An 8,577-nucleotide genomic window follows, 5' to 3' on the forward strand; every position below is an offset into this window, starting at 1 on the left:
TATATGACTTAGCAATTCAACTCGTGTGTGTGTGTATATATCTGAAAGAAACAAAAACACTAATTTGAAAAGATAACGTGCAGCCCAATATTCATAGCTGCATTTTTTACAGTTGTCAAGATATAGAGGCAAGCTAAGTGTCCATCCTCCAGGCCGCCGCCCCTGGCCTCAGACGGCCAGGGGCGGCGGCCGGGAGGAGCAACCCCACATCCAAGGAGAGTGGCAGCGAGGGCGCAGGAGGGCCTAGAGGAGCCATCCCACGTTGAAGGTCAGGAAGGGTGGTGGTGAGGGGATACCCCTCATCCAAGGTAAGGAGCAGTGGCTGCGCTTTGCTGGAGCAGCCGTGAAGAGATACCCCACGCCCAGGGTAAGAGAAATCCAAGTAAGATGGTAGGTGTTGCAAGAGGGCATCAGAGGGCAGACACACTGAAACCATACTCACAGAATACTAGTCAATCTAATCACACTAGGACCACAGCCTTGTCTAACTCAAAGAAACTAAGCCCTGCCCGTGGGGTAACCCAAGATGGGCACGTCATGGTGGAGAGGTCTGACAGAATGTGGTCCACTGGAGAAGGGAATGGCAGACCACTTCAGCATTCTTGCCTTGAGAACCCCATGAACAGTATGAAAAGGCAAAATGATAGGATACTGAAAGAGGAACTCCCCTGGTCAGTAGGTGCCCAATATGCTACTGGAGATCAGTGGAGAAACAACTCCAGAAAGAATGAAGGGATGGAGCCAAAGCAAAAACAATACCCAGCTGTGGATGTGACTGGTGATAGAAGCAAGATCTGATGCTGTAAAGAGCAATATTGCATAGGAATCTGGAATGTCAGGTCCATGAATCAAGGCAAATTGGAAGTGGTCAAACGAGATGGCAAGGGTGAACGTCGACATTCTAGGAATCAGTGAACTAAAATGGACTGGAATGGGTGAATTTAACTCAGATGACCATTATATCTACTACTGTGGGCAGGAATCCCTCAGAAGAAATGGAGTAGCCATCATGGTCAACAGAAGACTCTGAAATGCAGTACTTGGATGCAATCTCAAAAACAACAGAATGATCTTTGTTCGTCTCCAAGGCAAACCATTCAATATCACGGTAATCCAAGTCTATGCCCCTACCAGTAATGCTGAAGAAGCTGTAGTCGAACGGTTCTACGAAGACCTACAAGACCTTTTAGAACTAACACCCCAAAAAAGATGTCCTTTTCATTATAGGAGACTGGAATGCAAAAATAGGAAGTCAAGAAACACCTGGAGTAACAGGCAAATTTGGTTCTGGAATGCGGAATGAAGCAGGGCAAAGACTAAGAGAGTTTTCCAAGAAAATGCACTGGTCATAGCAAACACCCTTTTCCAACAACACAAGAGAAGACTCTACACATGGACATCACCAGATGGTCAACACCAAAATCAGATTGATTATATTCTTTGCAGCCAAAGATGAAGAAGCTCTATACAGTCAACAGAAACAAGACCAGGAGCTGACTGTGGCTCAGATCATGAACTCCTTATTGCCAAATTCAGACTCAAATTGAAGTAAGTAGGGAAAACAGCTAGACCATTCAGGTATGACTTAAATCAAATCCCTTATGATTATACAGTGGAAATGAGAAATAGATTTAAGGGCCTAGATCTGATAGATAGAGTGCCTGATGAACTATGGAATGAGGTTTGTGACATTGAACAGGAGACAGGGATCAAGACCATCCCCATGGAAAAGAAATGCAAAAAAGCAAAATGGCTGTCTGGGGAAGCCTTACAAATAGCTGTGAAAAGAAGAGAGGCGAAAAGCAAAGGAGAAAAGGAAAGATTTAAGCATCTGAATGCAGAGTTCCAAAGAATATCAAGAAGAGATAAGAAAGCCTTCTTCAGCAATCAATGCAAAGAAATAGAGGAAAAGAACAGAATGGGAAAGACTAGAGATCTCTTCAAGAAAATTAGAGATACCAAGGGAACATTTCATGCAAAGATGGGCTCGATAAAGGACAGAAATGGTATGGACCTAACAGAAGCAGAAGATAGTAAGAAGAGGTGGCAAAAATACACAGAAGAACTGTACAAAAATGATCTTCACGACCAGGATAATCACGATGGTGTGATCACTAATCTAGAGCCAGACATCCTGGAATGTGAAGTCAAGTGGGCCTTAGAAAGCATCACTACGAACAAAGCTAGTGGAGGTGACGGCATTCCAGTTGAGCTATTTCAAATCCTGAAAGATGTTGCTGTGAAAGCGCTGCACTCAATATGCCAACAAATTTGGAAAACTCAGCAGTGGCCACAGGACTGGAAAAGGTCAGTTTTCATTCCAATTCCAAAGAAAGGCAATGCCAAAGAATGCTCAAACTACTGCACAATTGCACTCATCTCACATGCTAGTAAAGTAATGCTCAAAATTCTCCAAGCCAAGCTTCAGCAATACATGAACCGTGAACTTCCTGATGTTCAAGCTGGTTTTAGAAAAGTCAGAGGAACCAGAGATCAAATTGCCAACATCCGCTGGATCATGGAAAAAGCAAGAGAGCTCCAGAAAAACATCTATTTCTGCTTTATTGACTATGCCAAAGCCTTTGACTGTGTGGATCACCATCAACTGTGGAAAATTCTGAAAGAGATGGGAATAGCAGACAACCTAACCTGCCTCTTGAGAAATCTGTATGCAGGCCAGGAAGCAATATTTAGAACTGGACATGGAACAACAGACTGGTTCCAAATAGGAAAAGGAGTACGTCAAGGCTGTCTATTGTCACCCTGCTTATTTAACTTATATGCAGAGTACATCATGAGAAACACTGGACTGGAAGAAACACAAGCTGGAATCAAGATTGCCGGGAGAAATATCAATCATCTCAGATATGCAGATGACACCACCCTTATGGCAGAAAGTGAAGAGGAGCTAAAAAGCCTCTTGATAAAAGTAAAAGAGGAGAGTGAAAAAGTTGGCTTAAAGCTCAACATTCAGAAAACAAAGATCATGGCATCCGGTCCCATCACTTCATGGGAAATAGATGGGGAAACAGTGGAAACAGTGTCAGACTTTATTTGGGGGGGCTCCAAAATCACTGCAGATGGTGACTGCAGCCATGAAATTAAAAGACGCTTACTCCTTGGAAGAAAAGTTATGACCAACCTAGATAGCATATTCAAAAGCAGAGACATTACTTTGCCAACTAAGATCCGTCTAGTCAAGGCTATGATTTTTCCAGTAGTCATGTATGGATGTGAGAGTTGGACTGTGAATAAAGCTGAGCGCCGAAGAATTGATGCTTTTGAACTGTGGTGTTGGAGAGGACTCTTGAGAGTCCCTTGGATTTCAAGGAGATCCAACTAGTCCATTCTGAAGGAGATCAACCCTGGGATTTCTTTGGAAGGAATGATGCTAAAGTTGAAGCTCCAGTACTTTGGCCACCTCATGCGAAGAGTTGACTCATTGGAAAAGACTCTGATGCTGGGAGGGATTGTGGGCAGGAGGAGAAGGGGATGACCGAGGATGAGATGGCTGATGGCATCACTGACTCAATGTACGTGAATCTGAGTGAACTCCGGGAGTTGGTGATGGACAGGGAGGCCTGGCGTGCTGCGATACATGGGGTCGCAAAGAGTCGGACACGACTGAGCGACTGAACTGAACTAAGTGTCCATCAACAGATGAATAAACAAAGAAGGTTTTGTATATGTATTAATATAGACAATGGAATACTATTCAGCCATAAAAAGAGCAGACTTCTGTCATTTGCAGCAACATGGATGGACTTGGAAGACAGTATAAATCAGAGAGAGAAAGACAAATACTGTATCATATCACTTATACATGGAATCTAAAAATACATCAAACTAGTGAATATAACAAAAAGAAGCAGAATCACAGATACAGAAAACAAACTAATGGTTACCAGTGAAGAGAGGGAAGGGGGAAGGGGCAACATGAGGTGGGGGATTAAGAGGTACAAACAGATAAAATAAGCTACCACGATATATTGTACAACACAGGGAATGTAGGAAATTTAAAAATAATAACTATACATGGAGTATAACCTTTAAAATTGTGAATCATTGTATTGTATACCTGTAACCTATATAATGATGTACAGCAGCTATGGACTTCCCTAGTGGCTCAGTGGTAGAGAATCTGCCTGCCAATTCTTGGGTCAAGAAGATCCCCTGGAGGAGGAAATGGCACCCCACTCCAGTCTTCTTGCCTAAGAAATTACATGGACAGAGCCTGGAGGGCTACAGTCCATGGGGCTGCAAAAAAGTCAGACATGACTTAGTGACTAAACAGCAACTACATCAGCAACTATTCTTCAAAAAAAAAAAAAGAAAATTACAAGATGGTGACAGCAGGTCACCAAACCCTCTGGGAAACCTGTCTGAGCTTGACGCCCCACGTGCTTGCACAGATCACACGCCCAGGAGCAGGATGTGGGTGGACAGCTGCCTCTGTCTGTGGTCCCAGATTTACTGGTGAGGTTCTGACACAGTGTGGGGTGGGGTGAGAGGGTTCCTGGGAAGTCTTCATTTTACAACAATTTCATGTTTCTGTGGCAGAGGGTTAGTCCACCTCAATTTGAGAAGCAATAATAGTAAACTTTGGAAAAAGGAGGAGACTGTCGGCCTGGTGAAGAGCTAGGGCTCAAGAAATATTTGTCTACTGAAGAATGCATAAATGAATTAGAGGATGTGAGAAGCCTGGAGTTGTTTGGGAGAGGTTCTAGGGAGATGCAAAGTCTGAGTTTCCCATTCTGTCCTCTGTACCCTATCTCTTTCCACCTAATAAATGATTCCCAGGGCTGGGGAGTAGAAGGCTGTCATTCATGCTTGTGGAATGACTGAGGAATGAGAGGGGGAGCCCCGAGCCCAGACACTTATGGTGAGTTGAGAGCATGAGTGTATAAGATCTCAGATCTCTCTCCTGGTCATTCTGGCTTCATAGTCACGGCAAGTCCTGAATGAGACTCTTTCTGTGTACAAATCCAGCCAGGTTCTCTTGGGAGCTCTTAGGGGTGTGGCAGGGGGCATGGGGAGTCTCAGAGTCTGAGGATGGAGCAAGGTTTGAGGAAGTCTGCCCACATTTTGGGCTCTGGATCCCCTTCAAGGTCTTTAGAGAAATGCTCTTAGCCGCCTCCATCACCTGTTCCCGTGTCTCCTCCAGGAAAGTCAGGAGCTAAATCCCCATAGATTTGGCTGCCTGGGGCACAGAAATGCCACTTGGGTCAAATGCCTGCTTCCTGCCCTCCAGCTGGAAGGCTCCACTCCCTTTTCTTGGAACTCCCGAAGCCTTTTATCTGTGCCACTGCCTCTAAGACAAACTTGCCGCAGCCAACCCTGTGACTTGGGTGGCGTTTGTTCTCCTGGTGAGCAGGGCCAGAGTGATTTATCTCTATGTACCTTTCTACACTCTCACCACAAGAGTCTATTTAGCACTGAGCTGCCTGAGGCTGGCTTGCAACACACAGAGGTCGAATCAAGGCTGGAATGTCTGTGCACTGTTCTAGCACAGGGCGGTGGGCTGCTGGGTTTGTGGGGCTCTCCCGACAGGGGGTCATTCATGCAGGTCTCACGGTGCAGCACCAGTGCAAGTTTGCAGGTGCTGCGGCATGGAAGCAGGAGCAGGTCAGCTGTTTTCTGAGCTGGGCTGGAAGAGGTTTTGTTGAAAGGCACTTCCTGTCCCCAGTGGCTCTCCAGATGGGAAGGGATCCAGTCTCGATAAAGAGTGGAGGAGAGACCAGAGGGCCCTGTGGTGAAACTGGAGCTGCTGGGGGGCCTGCCATGAAACCAGCTGAGTTCAGTTTCATCATCTGTCAAAGAGAATAATAATTAGACAGCAGAAGAAGGGTCTGGTGGCCTTCCACAGGCACTGTTAGCATCCACGTGCTCTGTTCTGGATCCCTCTGCCTCGTGTCTCCTGGGTCCTCATTCTATCCCCTCCCTCTTCCATGGAGTCTGGTCCAGCAAAAGGCCAGGCTGTCCCTTTCCTTTACTTCTGTCTCCAATCAGTACAATAATTACAAGTAATATTTAGGGGGCTCTTACTACAGACCCTGCAGTTTACTAAGCTCTCTCATGCATTAACCCATTGAATCCTCATAGTAAGACAGTGAGGTAGGTATTTCCACCCTCCGCATTCTCTATATGAGGAATGGAAGCTCAGAGAGGTAGAGTGACTTGCCTGAGGTTGCACAGCTAAGAAGACGAAGAGTAGGGTCTAAAAGCAGGTTTGTCTGACATCATGGCTGGTAATCTTGGTCACCACCCTCCATCAGCTTCCTGAGTTATTTCTTGAATTCTGGAGCTGCATGTCCCTGTTGGAATCTGGGTGGTTGATTTTAAAGTCGTTTGGAGATAAGGGGTGCAGTACTTAATGTGCTGGCCTTTGGTGTTTTAACCGACCTCCCTGGCTTTTGGCCTTATTGTAGGGGAGAGAGCCTGTGTTGCTGAAATGCCAGGCTGGAACGAGGCGTCCAGGGCTTGTGCTGTGAGACCAGCCCTCCTCCTCCATCTTTTCTCCTTGGAGAAACCTCCCATCTCTGAGACCCCAGTCCCAAGTGGCAGGTCTTGTGGCCGCGTTTTTCCCTGACCTTGGGCTCCCAGCACAGTTGTCATGTGAGATCTATTTAAACTGCCTGTTGGCTCCGCAGACAAGAGCTGAGTTGGACAAAAGGCATCCACTTTGGCTTCCAGACCCATGGAATCTTCTGGCCCCATCTGTAATCAGATTCTTCTTTATCAGCTGATGAGCGAGCAAAGGCAGGGGTTTAGTCTCTGTGGCTCGTAGGCCTTGGGACATTGGGGATGACCTCACAGGACATCCCCTCTAACCTGAGAGCTGGTGAGGGTCATGGCTTCTGTGAGGCCCACGCTGGAGATGGTGCTTCCTCCCCCCACTTTGCTGGCAGGCCATGTGGGCAGCCGTGTGACCCAGGCTCCAACTGGGGCCTGGCTGTGTCCTACCAGGCACGTCGCTTCATCTGTTTGTCTGCATTTTCTCATCTCAATGATGTGTGTATTCTACCTACTCCCGCAGGGGCGCTGGGAAAATCCTTGTGAGATAAGCGTGTGTTGGCGAGTGGGAATGCTTTTTTTTAAAAAAAATTTAATAAAGTTTTAATTTTCAAACTGTACAGTTGGTGGGACCTGTTTATGCATCTTCACCAGCAGCTGAGGCATTTCCACCCTTGGTGTTTCTGGTGTAAATCACTTGAGCTCTGTGCTTTGAAGCCAGTTTAATAAGTCCTTGACTAAGTATATGCATGATAAGGGGTTTCTGAAGGGTTGCCCTGGCCAGGGAGCCACGAATCTTGTCTCTCAGAGACGACAGCTGGAGTTACAGCTTCTTTACAGAGTTTGTCGTACGTCGCTTTGTCAAACTAGACTAGGTTATTAAGCGTGTCCTGAACTCTGCCTCTGGGACCACTTCTTCTTTTTGGCTTCACCCCCAGATTTGTTCACTGGATCCTTGCCTTTCTTGGCTGACATTCTGGCATCTTTCTTCTTCTTGTCATCCTTGGGTGGCATAGCGAAGTTGGAAGAGGGAAATGCTTTTAATATAAGTAAACAGAAATGAAGTTGCCATTGGCTACAGGGTTGTGAATGAGACCCCAAAGTGGTCATCTGAGGGTTTCTACCTGGAGGAAAGGGCTTCACAGAAATGTATTGAATGCTTACTATCAGGTTATTGGTAAACACCAGTGAGATCTTGGTGCAGAGCCATTACGAACAAATGGCCCACTTGCGTATCATATTTGGCCTATAGTATATTTATGCTTCTGTTGTAAGGGATGAGTACTTATTTTTCTTTAGCCTATGTAAGGTATTATGCCTTGATAGAAGGCAGACTTTTTTGTGGACCATACATAATAAAGAGTTGACATAGGTCTGGTCCTTGGTGGAAATTCAGGTACATTCTCATTTCTTCATAAATATTAATTAAATAAACTTGGAATAAATTACCATCAGCTGGATTGCTGTGAAAACCTGTGCAGAGGGATGAATGAACCCTGGTACCATCGTGGGGCTGGGTTATGGGCAGTGGATCCCCCCACCCCACCCCGGCCAACCTCTTTCCTTCAAGGATATCCAGGTGAGGAACCGTTCACTCTTTGTAACCATGCTTTTCTTTCTGTTTTTAATTCAACAAATATTTACTGAATGCCCACCATCTGCCAGAAATGGGTTTTGTTTTTCAGACACTGTTTTTTAAAAAATAGCTTTATTGATGTATAATTGCATACAGTAACTGCCTGTATTTAAAGTGTACAGTTTGGCAACTTTAGACACACACATATACTTGTGAAACCACTACCATAATTAAGTTACAAACATGTCCGTAATTCCCCAAAGTTTCTTAGTGGTCCTTTGCAATTCTTCTCTGTTGCTCCTCTTCCCCTGCAGTCACTGATCCACTTTATATCTCCATGGGTTAGTTTGAATTTCCTAGAACTTTATATAAATGGAATAATCAATCATATATACTCCTGTCTGGCTTCTTTCATTCTGTATACTATCTTGGGATTCATCCATGGTATAGTGCATAGCAATAATTCATTTCTGATAATTTCTAGTAGT

The 8,577-nt window shown here is 45.3% G+C and overlaps 1 pseudogene; it reads right to left on the reverse strand.

Annotated features, from left to right (window-relative positions):
- On the reverse strand, window positions 7,151-7,527 carry LOC102187997 (annotated as a pseudogene).

Source organism: Capra hircus, chromosome 2 (genome assembly GCF_001704415.2).
Source record: "Capra hircus breed San Clemente chromosome 2, ASM170441v1, whole genome shotgun sequence".
Lineage (NCBI taxonomy): Eukaryota > Metazoa > Chordata > Mammalia > Artiodactyla > Bovidae > Capra > Capra hircus.